Source organism: Elgaria multicarinata, chromosome 1 (assembly GCF_023053635.1).
Source record: "Elgaria multicarinata webbii isolate HBS135686 ecotype San Diego chromosome 1, rElgMul1.1.pri, whole genome shotgun sequence".
NCBI classification, from domain to species: Eukaryota; Metazoa; Chordata; class Lepidosauria; order Squamata; family Anguidae; genus Elgaria; species Elgaria multicarinata.
Genome location: NC_086171.1, coordinates 199,500,871 through 199,519,211, shown reverse-complemented (window position 1 = coordinate 199,519,211; position 18,341 = coordinate 199,500,871).

Sequence of the window (18,341 nt, the reverse complement as noted above, 5' to 3'; positions counted from 1 at the left end):
GAAATTGTAGACAAATGCATATGGAAGTCCACAAGTGCCCTACAACTGACATACAGCAACTGGTAACCTCAAATGGGGAAGTACATCCTCTTTATTATCAGAAAATTGATCCAGAACTCTGTCATTGCTCCTCTGAGCCTTATCACCTTTTTATGCACTCTGGCCCCTTGGCCCAGCCAGCAACAGATTGAGCAGTATGCTGGGAATAGCTATATATGTTGAAGTTGGTCGGTGCAGATGGGTAAAAAATTCTTTCTTTTAATTTGTGATAAACATCCACCCAAATCCACAGCATTCATTTCCAGGAGAGAAAGCACTTGAGATTCAAAAAACCCAACATGCAGGAGAAAATGAAATGGACGGATTTGCTCATTCCTGCTTATGTGTGCGAAAAAACTCACCTGTGCTAGCACACCAAGCTGGCCACGAAATCCTGGCCACGAACACTTCTTTCTTGGAGGCAGTTAACAGGGCAATCAAGGTGAAAGAAATGCTGTTCCCTATCGGTAGCAAACACTTGATCTAAATTTGTGTGTCTCCCAGCAGGTGGGCTAGTTGTCTGAAGAACATCCTTCTGTTCAGCTCCAGCCAACAACATTACTTTTTCATTTCAGCATGCACAATGACTTGCAGTTCATCAGCAATAATAGAACCTCTGCATCCAACTAATTGATTTTTACTTGAGATGTCTGCAAAACATTATGTCCTCCATGCCAGTGTTATAATAAAACAAAACCAAAAATGGTGTGATGTCCCCTTATTGAATTAGTGTAGCATTCACTTCTGACCATACAAATTCTTGTTTCATCTATGCAGTTGTTTAGATGATATTTCACAGTTAAGTCCCTTGCCCCCAAAAGCTCTGATCTCTTTTTTCATGAATGATGGAAGATTTTTTTTAGATTTATTGCTGAAAATTTCCACTTTATTAAGCTGTCAAGTTTTGCTTGGTGGCATACTAGAGACCGAAATACTAAATTTGATTTAAAGGTCAGAGTAGATGTGTGGCACCAACAATCTGCCTTTGAATTGTTTTTGTAACACTAAACAGACTTTACAGGGAGAGCAAATTGGAACTGGTCAGCATAAGTCATTTCAATTGCAGTGTCTTTCAACACACAGTTTTATATTTTAGCTTGACTCAGGAATAAAAGAAATTGATGTAGATTCCACTAGGATTTATGAAATTTGAAGCTGATTTTTGTATTTCTAATTGGATTGGGGGGGGGGAGATTAGGAAAATATTCTGTTTAATACATTAATTATGATTACAAAAAGTATTAACTCTAAGAGATTATTTAATTTGGCTTTAGCAAACTTGCAACAATAAGCACTGGTCAAAGTCCCCAAAGGTCTTATTACTTATCAGAACAGATCTACATCTTTTAATTCACCACCTAAATAAGACCCCAGAAGAAATGGCTTTCATTTAAAATAATTTTACATCTCTGCAGCCAAATATATTATCATTTTAATTAAATATTGCAGCCCATGACATGGACTGAGTTATAAATTTCCATAAGTCTGAAGTCTAATTTAATTTCTCACACTGAATATATAAAACTCTTGACATATGAAAAATTCTTAATGCTCTCATTTGACTTTTAGTGTGGCTCCTTATGCACATTTCATTAGCCACACGGATAAAAGAAAACAATTACAAAGCCATTGGTCGGGTCTCTTTGGTGGTAAGAAATTCAGTATCATTAGAAGGAGGAAACAGTAATTTGGAACTAAAGAGAATTAAGTAATTTTTTTTCATTCATAAAGTGGAAGTACATTCATTAACTTTCCCTATACTCAATTAGTGTGGGATTTTTTATTTTATTTTTAAAAATGCTTTTCTTTTTTCCTAATACTTCTGAATCAAGTCTTGCTCCTTAATTAAGGAATTAGAGGAGAAACCTGAATCTTTTGAAGAAACTATAGTTGACATCATATGAGATATAGGGGCAAGAAGTAGCTGGGTAACATAATCTTTAAGGGAAAAGGGACTTCATGTTGGAATAGTGATGGCAGAGGAGCAAACAAATAAAGGTACAAACTAAGGGTAAATTTGTTCTTGAAGTTTTTAAAGCAATTACCGTATTTCTTCGATTGTAAGACGCTATCGATTGTAAGACGCACACTAATTTCAGCACCACCAACAGAAAAAAAAGCTTTGATTCTAAGAAATAATAAATGCACCCGCGATTCTAAGACACACCCTGTTTTTAGAGATGTTTATATGGGGGGAAAAGTGCATCTTAGAATCAAAGAAATACAGTATTAGGCAGAAGTGCAAGGGCTATTTGGGTAGCTAATTAGTATTTCTGGCTGCTTCAGAAAACCTTGGGTATAAACCAGGATCACAAGGAGAGAGATCTGTTGCGTAGCATCCAGGTGGATCCAAATAAGTTTAATTTTTTAGCCTAGTGGTTCCATCTGAATAGGAAGTTTAGCATGTTCAGTATGTTTTGTAGTAATGATTTCACTTTGTTAGAAACATGGCCTGATTTGCCCTGCTGTTATTTCCAGCTATTTAGTCAGAGGACTCAGTGCAGTTTGCCAAGCCCTTCACTTTCTGGATTCAGCCTGCTTTATTCAGCTATTTCTGCTACCTCGACACCTCTATGAAAAAACTGGATATTACTACTATTACTACTACTACTAATAATAATAATAATAATAATAACTCCTGTCTCATGCTTTCTGTTGTATGCAGTGGTGAGAGTGGGACACAATATGGGGTGGGTGGGTTGAATTTCCCTGCTTATGGGCTTTTCTGACTTCCTCTGTCCAACTGGGAAAAATGGAGGGCATCAGCATAGGTCGGCTTGTGTTCCTCTGAGAGGAATTTCCTGGAGAACCTCTATCCCATTGGTACTGCTTCTTGGGTTAGGCTAACCCACTGAACAAGAGTCATATCAGGTATATAGGATGCAAACAATTTCGGCATTGGTAGTTGGCCTATAGACTCTGAGGCCTTAGCTAGACCTAAGGTTTATCCCGGGATTGTCCTGGGGTCATCCCTGTTCATGTAAATGATACACAGGATATCCCGGGAGCAGACAGGGACGACCCCGGGATAAACCTTAGGTCTAGCTAAGGCCTTAATGATACCATTGATGTCTGCCAGTTTCCTTGCATTAGTACTGTGTGTCCTTCCAAGGTTTGGTATCAGTACAGTGAGTGCACATATAGCAGTGAAGCTTCCAGAATGGCCTACAAAAAGTGGTAGAATATATCCTTTGCATGCAAAGGATCATGGGTTCAATTCCTGTTATATCCAGGTAGGGTTGAGAATGGCCTGATGGAGGAGACTCGTCAACTTGACAGTCTATTAGCATTCAAGAAAGCTATCAAGACTGATCTCTTCCGGCAGGCCTATCCAGGGGAATTTTAGGATGTTTTTAGAATGCTTTTAGGATGTTTTAACAACGTATATTATGTTCTTAATTCAGTTTTATGCATTTTACATTTACTATTGTTCTCCGCCTCGATCAAGATGGAGAGGCGGGTAAGAAATAATAATAATAATATTTATTATTATTATTATTATTATTATTATTATTATTATTATTATTATTATTAACCTACCTACCTACCTGAGTGTTTTCCTGTGCCTGATGCCCAAACTTGGTCAGGTTGATAAGTAATATCAGGGGCTCTGCTTACTCTTGAAAAGGTCACTTTCAGGAGATCTACAGTTTTCACTTTCTTCCAGATTCAAGCATGTCTCAGGTGTTAACTATGCCCAGGAGTGTCTTTTACCAGCTCTAGGCAATATCCAATGCTACCGAGCACCAGTAGACCACCTCTTGTGTAGCAAACACTAGTGGGAACCACAGTTTGCACAACAGGGACTTAGTGCTTCTGATAGGAACCAGAAACAAGCAGAAACACTTATTTTCAGAATGGGTAGGTCAGCGGAGCTTGCATAATGGAGCACTATCAACCTGTCCCAATCCAGAAATGAGTGTTTCCATTAGTTTTGATGCTTGTTTTAAGAAGTGCTAACTCTTCATTGTGCAAGTGATGGCTCCCACTTGTGCAATGGATAGGGATGGGCACCCCCCCCCGATGTCCAGGGGGGTGTCCGTTGTGGAGAAATCCAGGCTGTTTGGGGACCTAAGAATTTTCCTGGAGCTCTGGTGCAGCTTCAAGTGTTTGTGGGGCTGCTCTATATCTTTCGAAAAGGAGAGATAAGCTACTTTTATGGCTTCATTTACGTAAAAGAATTTATTTTATTTATTTATTTATTTATTTATTTATTACATTTTTATACCGCCCAATAGCCGAAGCTCTCTGGGCGGTTCACAAAAATTAAAACCACAGTAAAACACCCAACAGGTTAAAACACAATTACGAAATACAGTATAAAAAGCTCAACCAGGATAAAACCACACAGCAAAGTTGATATAAGATTAAAATACAGAGTTAAAACAGTAAAATTTAAATTTAAGTTAAAATTAAGTGTTAAAATACTGAGTGAATAAAAAGGTCTTCAGCTGGCGACGAAAGCAGTACAGTGTAGGCGCCAGGCGGACCTCTCTGGGGAGCTCGTTCCACAACCGGGGTGCCACAGCGGAGAAAGCCCTCCTCCTAGTAGCCACCTGCCTCACTTCCTTTGGCAGGGGCTCACGGAGAAGGGCCCCTGTAGATGATCTTAAGGTCCGGGTCAAAAGAAAGTGCTTTATGGCTGCAAATGGTATAAAAATGACATTTTTGCGGCTGTAATTTCCCCACACTAGCCTAATGGCAGTCGCTATTAGCCTATTGGTCCTTTTCGAAAGCCAGAGAGCAACCCTGTGGGAACTCTCAAGGACCCAGAGATGAGTGGTACCAGTCCACTATGGACTCCATGGGTCAGATTTCTCCAGTTCCCCTAGCAATGATGCACAGCAGCCCTATTGGATACTATCCTGTGACTTGTATCCCAGCTATAGCCTATGACTTTGCAACCATCAGCCATACTTTGGTCATCTCCTATTGAGAATTTAGTTTTCTGACAACCTCGCAAAGATAAAATTAAAAAAACGCAATATTAAAACTATAACAGAATCAATTGCAGCATAAAGGTTTTCAGCGACAATGATGACAACTCTTTTATGTGGAGTTACCTTTGAAAACACTCTGGGCACTGCATCTGGTGTAGATTTCAGACAACGAATTACAGGGAATCTTAAATACCTTATTGACTCCATTCTGGGACATTTTTAAAGGCAAGGAACAAGATGTTTAAAAATAAAAAATATATAATTGAAGTTATTTGTACTTTCTCCTTGTCTTACAGTATCCTGGGTACCCTTGGGGATAGAAAGGCAGCCAACAAATGCATTAGGCTTTTCAACCTTTTAATCAGATTGGGATACATTTTATACTTATGTGATAATGTTATTCTTTTATTTGTTGTTTATTCTGTATTTTTTTTTGATTTTTTTTAATGTAAACCACTGTGAGAGTACTGTTGTCAGATACAAATACTGAAAATTAAAATAAATGAAATATAAATGAAAATTAAAATAAATAACAAGATAGCTAGCTAGATAAATGGCATAAGCACAGAGAGGACCTACTGGGAAAGCAGTAGAACTTGGGTGTTAGGGGCCTGAGCATGACTTTTAAAAATAATGGACATGATCCAGCAAAGGTTAAGACTTTTAAATGAAGACTTTTGTATTCCATTGATTCCCAATAAGGGAGCTGAGATGATGCAGCATTGTGGCTCAACTACTGAGTGTCTGTCCATCCCTATGATTCCATTAAGTGGAAAATAATCTATAGAATAGCATGTGTGTTTCTGTTTCGGATTTTTTTAAAAAAGGCTGAAACCCAAAAGGTTTCTGTATAAGCACTGAGTTGCATTGATTTTTAGTCAATTTAAATTGACTCCATGCAAGTATTTTAGGATTGCTGCCTCTCTCTGAAAGTTCAGTTTAGTTCACAAGACAAATTAATGTAGGAAGGCCTAATCAATGAGCATTACGTAAGGCAAATGGACCCAGCAGTGAACAGACCTGTGACAGTGACTAAAGCATCCCTGATAGGCAGCCATCCCACCTCTGCTGAAAAACCTTCAACAAAGAGTCTACAGTTTTGAGGGCAGCCTGTTCCAGTGTTGAACAACTCACACCATCAGAAACTCCTTGTTTAAATGAAATTCATGTTTAAATGAAACCCCCTTTCTTGTAACTTGAACCTGTCAGTTTAGGTCCAATCCTCTGGTGTGACGGTGAACAAATTTGTTCCATCTTCTATGTGGGACCCCTTCAAAGAGTTGTATGCTTGGAATTTGTTTTACGGGGTTATTAAATTTTGGAAGCCACCCTGTTTTATTGCAAAATGGGGGATAGATCCAACAAAGTTCTCTAGAAATAGGACACTGTCCATCACGGTCTACTATGACCCACCTTCATAATGTCAGGGTATGCAAACACAAGGTGGACTATGAGAGGTTAGTCTTAAAACATTGTCAGGACATGTGTGTGGACATCAAAACCAAGCAGATGTCCTTAGAGAAGGAGCATGAATTTACAGTGGGTCCCAGCAAAAGCCCAAAGTTGCCATCCAACATGATGTTCTTATCAAGGAGCCTGCAGATTTAATTACCCTATTTTTGGCCTTAGTAGTTATGGGAAATAAGAGGAATCCACCACAGATATGAATGTCCATTTCAAGACCTTCCCCCTGGAAGGTATTCTGTTTGAGGCTGTAGGTTGGAGGAAGCAATACCCCATGACTAATCTCATTCCTTGCCAGTGTTGGATGGCACCCATTGGGGCTGGTGCGACAGAAGACAGGGCAGATGTTCAATATTCTATTGAGGTTGCCAGAGAAGGATTATTATTATTATTATTATTATTATTATTATTATTATTATTATTATTATTATTATTATTATTTATATAGCACCATCAATGTACATGGTGCTGCACAGACCACACAGTAAATAGCAAGACCCTGCCGCATAGGCTTACAATCTAATAAAGTTGTAGTAAACAATAAGGAGGGAAAGAGAATGCAAACAGGCACAGGGAAGTGTAAACAGGCACCGGGTAGAGTGAAGCTAACAGTATACAAACTCAAAGTTTAAAAGCTATAGGGAAAAGAAAAGTTTTTAGCTGAGTTTTAAAAGCTGTGATTGAGTTGGTAGTTCTCAAGTGTTCTGGAAGAGCGTTCCAGGCATGAGGGGCAGCAGAGGAAAAAGGACGAAGCCGAGTAAGGGAAGTGGAGGTCCTTGGGCAGGCGAGAAGCATGGCATCAGAGGAGCGAAGAGCACGAGCGGGGCAATAGTGTGAGATGAGAGAGGAGAGATAGGAAGGAGCTAGACCGTGAAAAGCTTTGAAGGTCAACAGGAGAAGTTTATATTGGATTCTGGAGTGAATTGGAAGCCAATGAAGAGATTTCAGAAGCGGAGTGACATGGTCAGAGCGGCGGGCCAGGAAGATGATCTTAGCGGCAGAGTGGTGGACAGAGACCAGCGGACTGATGTGAGATGAGGGGAGGCCAGAGAGAAGGAGGTTGCAGTAGTCCAACCGAGAGATAACCAGTGCGTGAACGAGAGTCTTGGCAGAAGAGACAGACAAAAATGGTCGAATCCTGGCAATATTATACAGGAAGAAACGACAAGATTTAGCTACTGCCTCGATATGAGGAATAAAGGAGAGCGATGAATCAAATATAAAGCCAAGACTACGAGCGTAAGCGTGACATCGTTGACAGTAAGAGAGAATGAGAGGTGAGGAGAAGGTTTAGGAGGAAAAACAAGCAGTTCAGTTTTTGCCATATTGAGTTTCAAACGGTGATGAAGCAGCCAGGCTGAGATATCTGAAAGACATGCCGAGATACGATCGTGGACATCAGGAGAAAGTTCCGGAGATGAGAGATATAGTTGTGTGTCATCGGCATACAGGTGATATTGGAGGCCATGAGATTGAATAAGTTTACCCAAGGGCAGCATGTATAGAGAAAACAGCAGCGGGCCAAGCACTGAGCCTTGCGGAACCCCTACTGAAAGGGGAAAGGAGGAGGACGAGCTGCCGTTAGCCGACACGCTGAAAGAGCGACCCTCTAGATAGGAGGCGAACCAGTTATAGACAGAGCCACAGAGTCCAAGGTCATGGAGGGAATCTAAGAGAAGATCGTGATCAACCGTGTCAAAGGCTGCAGTTAGATCAAGGAGAATAAGGACGGAATAATGGCCCTTAGACTTGGCAGTGAGAAGATCATTGGTGATCTTGGTAAGGGCTGTTTCAGTGGAATGCAAAGGACGGAATCCAGATTGAAAGGGATCCAGAGCAGAGTTACTAGAGAGAAAGTCAAGACAACGAGAGTAGACCACATGTTCCAGAATCTTTGAGACAAGGGGCAACAGAGAGACAGGTCGGTAGTTAGACAGAGAAAGTCGATCAAGAGTGGGTTTTTTGAGAATGGGAGAGACAGTAGCATGTTTAAAAGCAGAGGGAAATGAGCCAGAGGACAGAGAAGAATTAATGATGTGAAGCAAGGACGGGAGGATAGCGGGGATAAGATTAATAAAGACGCGAGAGGGAATCGGATCACGGGAACAAGTGGAAGGCTTCGACGAGCGCAGTATTTTAGACATTTCATCAGCTGAGACTGAGGGGAACGCCGAGAGAGTTGCAGGAGGAACTGACAGGTGAGGAACAGGAGCTGGAAGCGGAGCAGAGCTGGCCAGATCGGAGCGAATAGTTTGGATTTTAGCATTGAAGAAAGAGGCAAAGTCATTGGCAGACAGAGAGGCGGGGAGAGATGGTGGATTAGGTTTCAGGAGAGAATTGAAGGACTTGAAGAGCCGCTGAGGGTGTCTAGCATTTGACTGGATCAGCGTTGAGTAGTGCTGCTGTTTGGCCAGTGAAATGGCAGAAGAGAAAGAGGAGAGAACAAATTTGTAATGGACAAAGTCCGCCAAGTCCCTGGTCTTACACCACAGGCGTTCGGCTGCCCGGGAACAAGAGCGAAGGTAGCGGAGGAAAGAGGTGAGCCACGGTTGGGGTTGAGAGGGGCGAACTATCCGAGTTGTAGATGGAGCAAGATTATCAAGAGTTGAAGACAATGAGGAGTTAAAGGAGGAGATGGCTGAGTCCAAGGAGACGGCTGTGAAGACAGAAGGAAGAGAGGAGGCTAGAGACTGAGAGAAAGCCTCATAGTTGATAGAATGCAGGTCACGACAAGGGCGTGAAGCGGGACGTGAAGGAGGGGGATTGTGAGTAATATTGAAAGAGACTAGATGATGATCTGACAGAGGAAAGTCAACAATAGAAAAGTCCAGGACAGAGCAGTTCCGAGTGAGGACAAGATCCAGACAGTGTCCAAGGGAATGTGTGGGTGCTTCAGAGCAGAGCTTAAGATCGTAAGAGGAAGATAAGGAGCGAAATCGTAGAGCTGCAGCATCGTGAGGGTCATCCACATGGATATTGAAGTCACCCAAGATCAGAGTAGGAGAGTTGTCAGAGAGGAGAAAGGACAGCCACGAGTCCAGATCAGAGAGAAATTTAGAGGATGAGCCAGGGGGGCGGTACAGAACTGCAACCCGCAGTCGCAGCGGAGCGAAGAGTCTCACCACATGTGCCTCAAAGGAGGAGAAACAGTGTGAAGGTGGAATGGGAAGAGGCTGGAACTGGCACAAACTCGATAATAAAAGACCCACACCACTACCTCGACCCTCTGGGCGACTCGAGTGAGAGAAAGAGAGTCCTCCATGAGAGAGGGCAGCTGAGGTGGCGGTATCATGGGCAGGAAGCCAGGTTTCAGTTAGAGCAAGGAGGTGAAGAGGTCTAGAGAAAAACAAGTCCTGGATGACAGGGGCCTTGGAAGCAATAGAGCGACAGTTCCATAAGGAACACGAGAAAGGCAGCTGGGAAGGGGGGAGACACCGAATAGGAACTAAGTTGGGAGAGATGAAATTGGAGCGAGCCATAGGGAACAGGTATGAGGAGAAAGGAATTAAAGGAAGAAATGAGGAGAGAGAAAGCAGGTAGGCAGGGAAGTAAAACAGGCGTGGGACGGGATTAACCAGAGCTGGCCTGGTCAAGACCAGTAGCAGCAAGCAAGAAGGTAGGCACAGAGAAGTGCAGACAGATAGGGTATGTTAAGGCAGTCGCATTGCCAAAGTAATAACCCGACAGTCCCTAGTAGATTGCCCAAGGATAGGAAAGATCATGCATGGTACTCAGCAACTGCACATCTACCTGGTTGTGAAGGGATCTCATTGCCACAAGTGGGCGGGTGGACAAGTGAAGGGTCCCTGATCACTTGCCCCCAATATAGAACCACCTCTGCTCTCTGCCCTGCACTCCAGACCTACCAAGATCATCCCTATGCACAGAGGCATCATTGTCATTGAGCTAAAGTCCAGAACAGGAAACACATCAGCTGTCTGACAGTATGTGGTCAGCTATCCCCAAGTCCTACTCATGATGAAGAAGCGCGAGGTCAGGACCTTTGAGCTAAAATATGCTGGCATTTTTGCTCCTGCCCCTTTTGTTTGCAGCCCCATCCACTCCTGGAATGCAGCTCCTGAGAGCTTCTCCAAAATGGTATTTGGCCTGAAGGGAGCCCTGTTCTAAAGGAAAAGATCAGTCATGAATTTCAACAGTGTTAATGGCATCTCATTATTTTGATGTATTCCAGTGATCATAGAATCATAGAATAGCAGAGTTGGAAGAGGCCTACAAGGCCATCAAGTCCAACCCCCTGCTCAATGCAGGAATCCACCCTAAAGCATCCCTGACAGATGGTTGTCTATCTGATCTAGGGTGGTGTCTGTATGTGCATTCCAAATCTAGCCAGGGTGTTGAACTGTTAGCACTATCACTGGTTTGATATTGAGAGATCAGTAAACTATTGTCAAGGATAAAAATCTTCTTTGGCTGTAAGGCAACTCTGTTTTATTGAATGTAATACAGCCATACGGAGAGAGTCCTGCAGACATAGAACTTCTCTCCTGGCAGTGTACATCTTAACCAATTAGCAGTTGGCAAAATTGGTGTAGTAGCTAAAGTGTTGGACTGGGAGTCGGGAGATCTGGGTTCTAGTCCCCACATGGCCATGAAAGCTCACTGGGTGACTTTGGGCCAATCACAGATTCTCAGCCCAACCTACCTCACAGGATTGTTGTTGTGAGGATAAAATGGAGCGGAAGATGATGATTATGTATGCCGCCTTGGGTTCTTTGGAGGAAAAAAAGGTGGGATATAAATGCAATAACTAACTAACTAACTAAAAGCAGATCAAAGAAAACTTCTTCATTATACCTTATCAACAGATGGCCCATAACTCTCCTAGCAATGTCAGATTGACCTGGATGGTCAGTCCGCTTTATCAAGCTAGCTAATTTGTCTTACAGTATATAAAAGGTCTTGACAGTTAGAAATTCCAATTAAGCATTTCCTTCTAATTAAACAGTTTCAGCATTACAGCACATTCAGGCACATACGCCATTCTTGCAAGAACCAAACTACATACAGAGCATGTATATCAAGGCTTGTGGCCTTGCTTTCTCACTATCAACAAGATAAACAGTGTTCACAGACTTATAAAAGTGTGCCAACTGTTAGAAACATGTGTTCCTACTTTGTAATAATCTAATTAACATTATGAAGAGTGTCACATCATTATCACATCCCCCTAAAACTAAGTAAGCAAAACAGGTTAAAGCTTCCCTTTCATAGGCTATGTGAAATTCTATCCAGTAGAATTTTAGGATACTTTTAGTATGCTTTTAGGATGTTTTTTTTTAACAGTGTATACTATGTTTTTAATTAGTATTTTATGTATTTTATGCTTGCTGTTGTTCCCCGCCTCGATCCAATCGGAGAGGCTGGTAAGAAGTTGTTTATTATTATTATTATTATTATTATTATTATTATTATTATTATTATTATTATTATTATTATTTTCACAGTCCTTCTCGTGCACCCCTCAGCTAGCTTTAAATAACCTGCATCTAAAATGAAAGAAGACATAGCAATAGTTCACTGATATCTAACCATCAGCTTTGGCTGTTTATGTATAAGAAATCTATTTGGGTGGATGGAAGCAAAACACATAGGTACGTAAGCCCATTTTTCAAAAGTAGCTCTGTGTACTGTTTTAATGGTGGGTTAACACAGATTAAAGATGTAAACATTCACACAGAGCGGAAAACACCTGCAAATTCATCAAATGTTTTCTTACCTTTCAACTATAATTAATAATTATGAATTTCCACCTGATCCCTTGATTTCTTAATTCGGATACAGCTAGGTTCTGTTGAAATGGAGTGAGGATCCTATGCCTAGATGGGGAGACCTAGCTATCCTGTGGGAGCAAATTTGTTTCAACTATAGGCATGTCTACACCAGGGGAGGGGAGGGGGAGGATCTCGTGATATGCTGATTGTGAGATCCTCCCCTCAGTCCACATGTGGTATGTGACATTCTGGGAGGAAGGAGAACATTTTGCCTTCCATTTTTTTTTCAACAGAAAAGCTGGAGTGCACGAGTGCTCCAGCGAAAATTGCAAGGTAAAAATATTTTTAAAAAACCTGACCCTGCTCTCCTCTCCACCCCCAATAGGCATGGAGCACCTGAAAAGCTCCGTGCCCCATGCCCGGTCCCCGGCTCCTCGCATTTACTACGAGGAGCTGGTAGGGCTGCCCACACTTCCTGCGGACTTGGGACGATCACGAGACCATGGGAAAAACAAGGTAAAAGCCGTCCTGGTAATCCCGTGGAAATGGAGGGATCATCCTTCCCTGTCCCCAGGATACTCTGTGCATCATGTGGATGCATAGGGATGATCCTGGGGTGATCCCTGGGATAAGGCATCATCTAGACATGCCCTATGTTACCACAGCCTTTCTGGTATGCATGTACATTATATAAACAAGAAGGATTGTGCATATACATAATCCTGCACAACAAAACAACAGACGTTGTGGTGGCAGGTTGCCATGCTCCAGATAGTGAGATGGAGGTGGAGTATGCAGGATGGAAGTATAAATTACTAAGGAATGTTAGACCATATGGCAACCTTCGTTTAGTAACTGGAGTCTATGGGCCAGTTTACACAGAAATCTATAAATGAGCCTTTATGTTATCAGATGATTCAGGGAGGACAATCCTATGGCCCCGAAATAGCAACTTGGGGTGGGTGGGTGGACATACGATAGTTCGGAAATCCTGGATCTGAGGTTGAAGATACTACTCTGACCTCAGATCCAAGAGTCCGAGCTCCTTGCCCTGCTCCCCCACCCACTCACAGCCAGTGCAAAGAGAACAACATCAGCTGCCTCTCTAAGATCACAGAAGCAACCTCGGAAAGAAGGTAAAGGGGGCATTCCCATGGCTGGGTGGGTAGGGGATTGGGGAGTCCAGCTTATGAGGAATCCTTTGGCCTCCCCAGGCTCCTTCCCTCCCCCCTCATGACACCTCAGCTAGATGGGCAAAAATGGCTGTCTAGCTGACATGCAGAGTGGGAGGAGCTTCCATGCACTTCCCACTGCGTTGGTTGACCATCAGCCTTCCTTTAATTATAGAGAGGAATAAAGGCAGACCAAAGGGGGTCATCACACCCTCCCTGTGAGAAAATGTGGAGAAATTTTTCCTTTGGAGAAATTCGGTGAAATTCTCCCTCCCCTCCCCTCCCCAATTTTTCTGCCCTCAAATATGGTGGAGAATTTTGAGAGGACAATTACACACAACTATAGTTTGGATAGACTTTGAATTCTTGTAAGTGTCATGATGGCATGATATAGAAAGTTGAAACCAAATCACAAGGTAAATCCAAAGGACACATGAACAGATGTCTGAACAGCCTACAATTGCAGGAAAAGAAGAAGTATTTTTTTCTGGCCTATGTGTCAGTTCAGGAGACAAATGTGGGATTCTGGGATAAGATGGTTTCCTCAACCATCTCTAAAGATATCTTTTTCTTTTGCACTGTCACCACCTAAACATATTTATCAAGGCTGTTGTTATGCCATATCTATATCTATATCTATCTATCTATCTATCTATCTATCTATCTATCTATCTATCTATCTATCTATCATCTATCTCCCTAATGGGATCCCAATAATGATGGGCTACCCCAAAAGCTTCATTAAAAATCCCTTTTACTTTTAGTTCAACCCCTCAGCAGCCCATGATATGTTTCAACCTCCAATCCTAGAAAGTCATGCAAAAAAGAGGTGCCACCATCTATGCTAAAGCATTACCTCACCCGGTAGATATGTGGTGAACATACATAGACTCTGATGTATGACAGGAAATGGCACATCACCTTAAACAAGAAGCCAACAATGGAAGGGAAGGAAAAGGTGTTCCGAGCCTGTCACATTCTCCTAATTTTCCATACACGAACATATTCCTCTTGAAGACAAAGAAAGGAGAAACGGAACTTTAGGCCTTGCAAAATGGAGTTAGCTGCCCAAACCTTTAAAGATAGTGCTTATTTGTTTCACAGCCCACACCTGTTTACTTATTATCGATAGAAATTCATTATTTCATTATCTAACTGCTGCAGCATCTGATTATTTCCATTTTTCATGCATGATAAGACACTCAGAATTAATACCAGCTTTCAAGCAGTGCAGATACAGATTTCATTTCCCACCTATTTACCTCTACAGAACAATACCTCAAAGAGATGGCAGGCATCCACAAATAAGCAATGATTCAATTTCTGATATCATTGTTTTCAGCGACTATCTGAGCAATTAAAATTCAAAATCCTGAGCCCAATAACAGCTTAAAATTAAGTAGCATAGTCACTTCCCCCCTATATATTTTTTATACATTGAGGGCTTCTAAACCCATTGTGTTGTATCCAATGAGTTTTCTCCAATATTAATCTAGCTCAGGGGCCCCTGCGCCTCCCACCCTAAGTTCATGTGGGCCTCAGACTAATTTTTGAAAGCCCTCAGCGTACAAACAATTTCGGCCTCTGGCAAGAGCAAACCTTGCCAACTCCACAGGAAAGAAAAGGGAGTGAGAGGAAAAGGAGCAGCAGAAAGGGGAAGAGAAGAGGAGGGACTCACCCACTTTTGGCTTTGACCCTGCCCACGACATGTGGTCCCAGACAGATTAACCCTCAGGGAATCTGCCCCTCTACAGGGGCAGTATCCAACTATGGGCATGTCTAGATGAGGGGGGTGGAGGGCTATGATCTCAGGATTTTATGATCGCAAGATTGTCGCCCTCATCTACATGCAGCGGGCGACATTGCAGCCGCTGTTTTGGATTTATTTATTTATTTATTACATTTTTATACCGCCCAATAGCTGAAGCTCTCTGGGTGGTTCACAAAAATTAAAACCATAATAATTTTTTTAAAAGGAAAAGGAGTGCACGAGCGCTCGAACAACAGTTACTTTTTTAAAAAAAACAACAACCACCCTCCCCCTCCCCCTCCCCCTACTCCACCTCCTGAGGAGCTCTGTGCCCCGTGCCTGGTTCCCGTCTCCTTGCGGTTACTCGCAAAGAGCCGGGACAAAACAGCAACAGCAGGCCACACATTCCATGGTCTCAGGATCATCCTGAGACTGCAGAAAAATCAGAATTGATTGGTAGGGTGATATCCCTCCCTGCTCCCGGGATGCCCTGTGGACGCATTCGGATATCACGCCGTCTAGACATGCCCTAAGTCATTTTACTACTGCAAATGATGATGTACTGCAAATGATGAGTCCAACCCCCTGCATTGAGCAGGGGTTTTTATTTATTTATTTATTTATTTATTTATTTATTTATTTATTACATTTCTATACCGCCCAATAGCCGGGGTTGGACTCGATGGCCTTGTAGGCCCCTTCCAACTCTGCTATTCTATGATTCTATGATTCTGTGTGCTACTGGAAACTAGAATCCTAACTATGCACAAGAGAATCCAACTAACACTACCTTTGTGCAAGTGTGGTTGTCCAACTATTTGCACAACTTCTTGCGTGACTGGTTGCACAAGCGTAATGTGCATGTGCTTTTGCAACAGAAAGATTCAGCAGAGCTCTGTAAGTGATATTTGTTTTTGCGAATGACATAATTGGATACTAGGGGTGTGCACGGACCCCCCACTCCTCTTCACTTTAAGATCCGCCATTTTCGGATCGGCCTGCTCCGCCCCGCCCCCACTCCGCCTGTGCCCACTCCACTCCGCTCGGAGCTCCGGATCTGGATCGGAGCTCCGGTCCCCCACATAGGGGGGGTTACCGGGCCCTGCCGCCATCGCCGCCCATGCGGTGACGGCGGCAGAGCCCGGTAAGGAGGAGGGGGGCCTTACCTGCCTCCGTCCGTGGTCCGTCGCTGTCTTCAATTGAGCCTGTGGTTCCACCAGGAAGTCAGGGCCGCAAGTGCGGCCCAGACTTCCTGATGGAACCACGGGCTCAATTGGAGACGCGGACGGACCGCGGACGGAGGCAGGTAAGGGAGAGGAGGGCGGGTGTGTGTGTTACTGGGCCCTGCCGCCATCGCCGCCCATGCGGTGACGGCGGCAGAGCCCGATAAGGGACCAAGGGGGAGGGGGCCTTACCTGCCTCCGTCCGCGGTCCGTTACCGTCTTCAATTGAGCCCGCGGTTCCACCAGGAAGTCTGGGCCGTGGCCCAGACTTCCTGCTGGAACCACGGGCTCAATTGGAGACGCTGACAGACCGCGGACGGAGGCAGGTAAGGGAGAGGAGGGCGGGGGGGGTGGTTACCGGGCCCTGCCGCCATCGCCGCCCATGCGGCGACGGCAGAGCCCGGTAAGGGACCAAGGGGGAGGGGGGCCTTACCTGCCTCCATCCGCGGTCCGTCACCGTCTTCAATTGAGCCCGCGGTTCCACCAGGAAGTCTGGGCCGCAAGTGCAGCCCAGACTTCCTGCTGGAACCACGGGCTCAATTGGAGACGCTGACGGACTGCGGACAGAGACAGGTAAGGGAGAGGAGGGCAGGGGGCGTTACCGGGCCCTGCTGCTGTCACTGCATGGGCGACAGCGACAGCGGCAGGGCCCGGTAAACCCCACTTACCTTTCCGGCGGAGCTCCGGATCGAGGCGAACGATCCGCCTTCACCTCGATCCTCTTCGCCACACTCCGCCGGCCCCCCAATCCTCTTCGCCTCCGCCTTAAGGGCAGGCGAAGCCCCCCGCTCCGCTACTGCTTCTCCGGTCCGATTAGAAGCGGAGCACATCCCTATTGGATACTGACCCAGGTTTTCCACTCCTAATTTAAGTCCCATTCATTTCAATGGGCCGACTTTAAGTAGGACTAAAGTTGGATACAATTCATTTCATTTTTAAAATGTGAGCAGGCAGGATCCTTGAAATGCTGCTGAGGGTCCACTGCTGCTACTGACACTATCCTGGATCCTCTTCTCTGGTGCTCCTCCACTATTGGGTGACCATAGGAAAAGGAGGACAGGGCTCCTGTATCTTAAACAGTTGTATAGAAAGAGGAATTTCAGCAGGTTTCATTTGTATGCATGCAGCACTTGGTGAAATTCCCTCTTCATCACAACAGTTAAAGCTGCAGCAGCCCTGCCCTCTTTTGTATCTGGCCACTCTAGTATAGTGATGATGAGGGAATTTCACCAGGAGCTGCATGCACCTGCTGGATTTCCCTTTTCAATACCACTGTTAAATATCCTTTCCAAAAGATCACCCTATTCCAGTATTCACTGGTGGCTGACACTGTACCGATCCACAATGCCCTGGAGCAAACCTACATTTCCCTAGGACTTTGTGGGCAATTTCAGTGGCAGATGTTTGGTGCTCACCCGCAGAAAGCCATTTCTCCCCTCCTCCACAAGCTCACCCCACCCATTCCTACATGTGTTGGAAATTAGCACTAGGCTAGGGTGACCATATGAAAAGGAGGACAGGGCTCCTGTATCATTAACAGCTGCATAGAAAAGGGGATTTCAGCAGGTGTCATTTGTATATATGGGGAATCTGGTGAAATTCCCTCTTCATCACAACAGTTACAGGAGCTATACTAGAGTGACCAGGAGGGGATCTACACGTCATACTGAAGGTGCTTGCGTGCGCCTCCAGTGCGCCCCGGAAACGATCGTGTAGATCCTGCCTGGTAAGAGACGGAGGAAGAGGCGGAGGAGGAGGCAGCTGGGGAATCCGGCCATGTCCTTGCCGCTGCCGCCCACCTCCCTGCTGGCCTCCTGCTGCCGGGGAAAGAGCCACCCGGGTCTGAGAGCTTGGCTGAAGAAGCCGCCCCGCCTTCTTTCGCTGAGCTCTCTGACCTGGGTGGCTCTTTCCCCGGCAGCAGGAGGCCGGCGGGGAGGTGGGCGGCGGCGGTGGCGGAGGCAAGGACGCGGCCAGATTCCCCAGCCGCCGCCTCCTCCGCCTCTTCCTCCGTCTCTTACCAG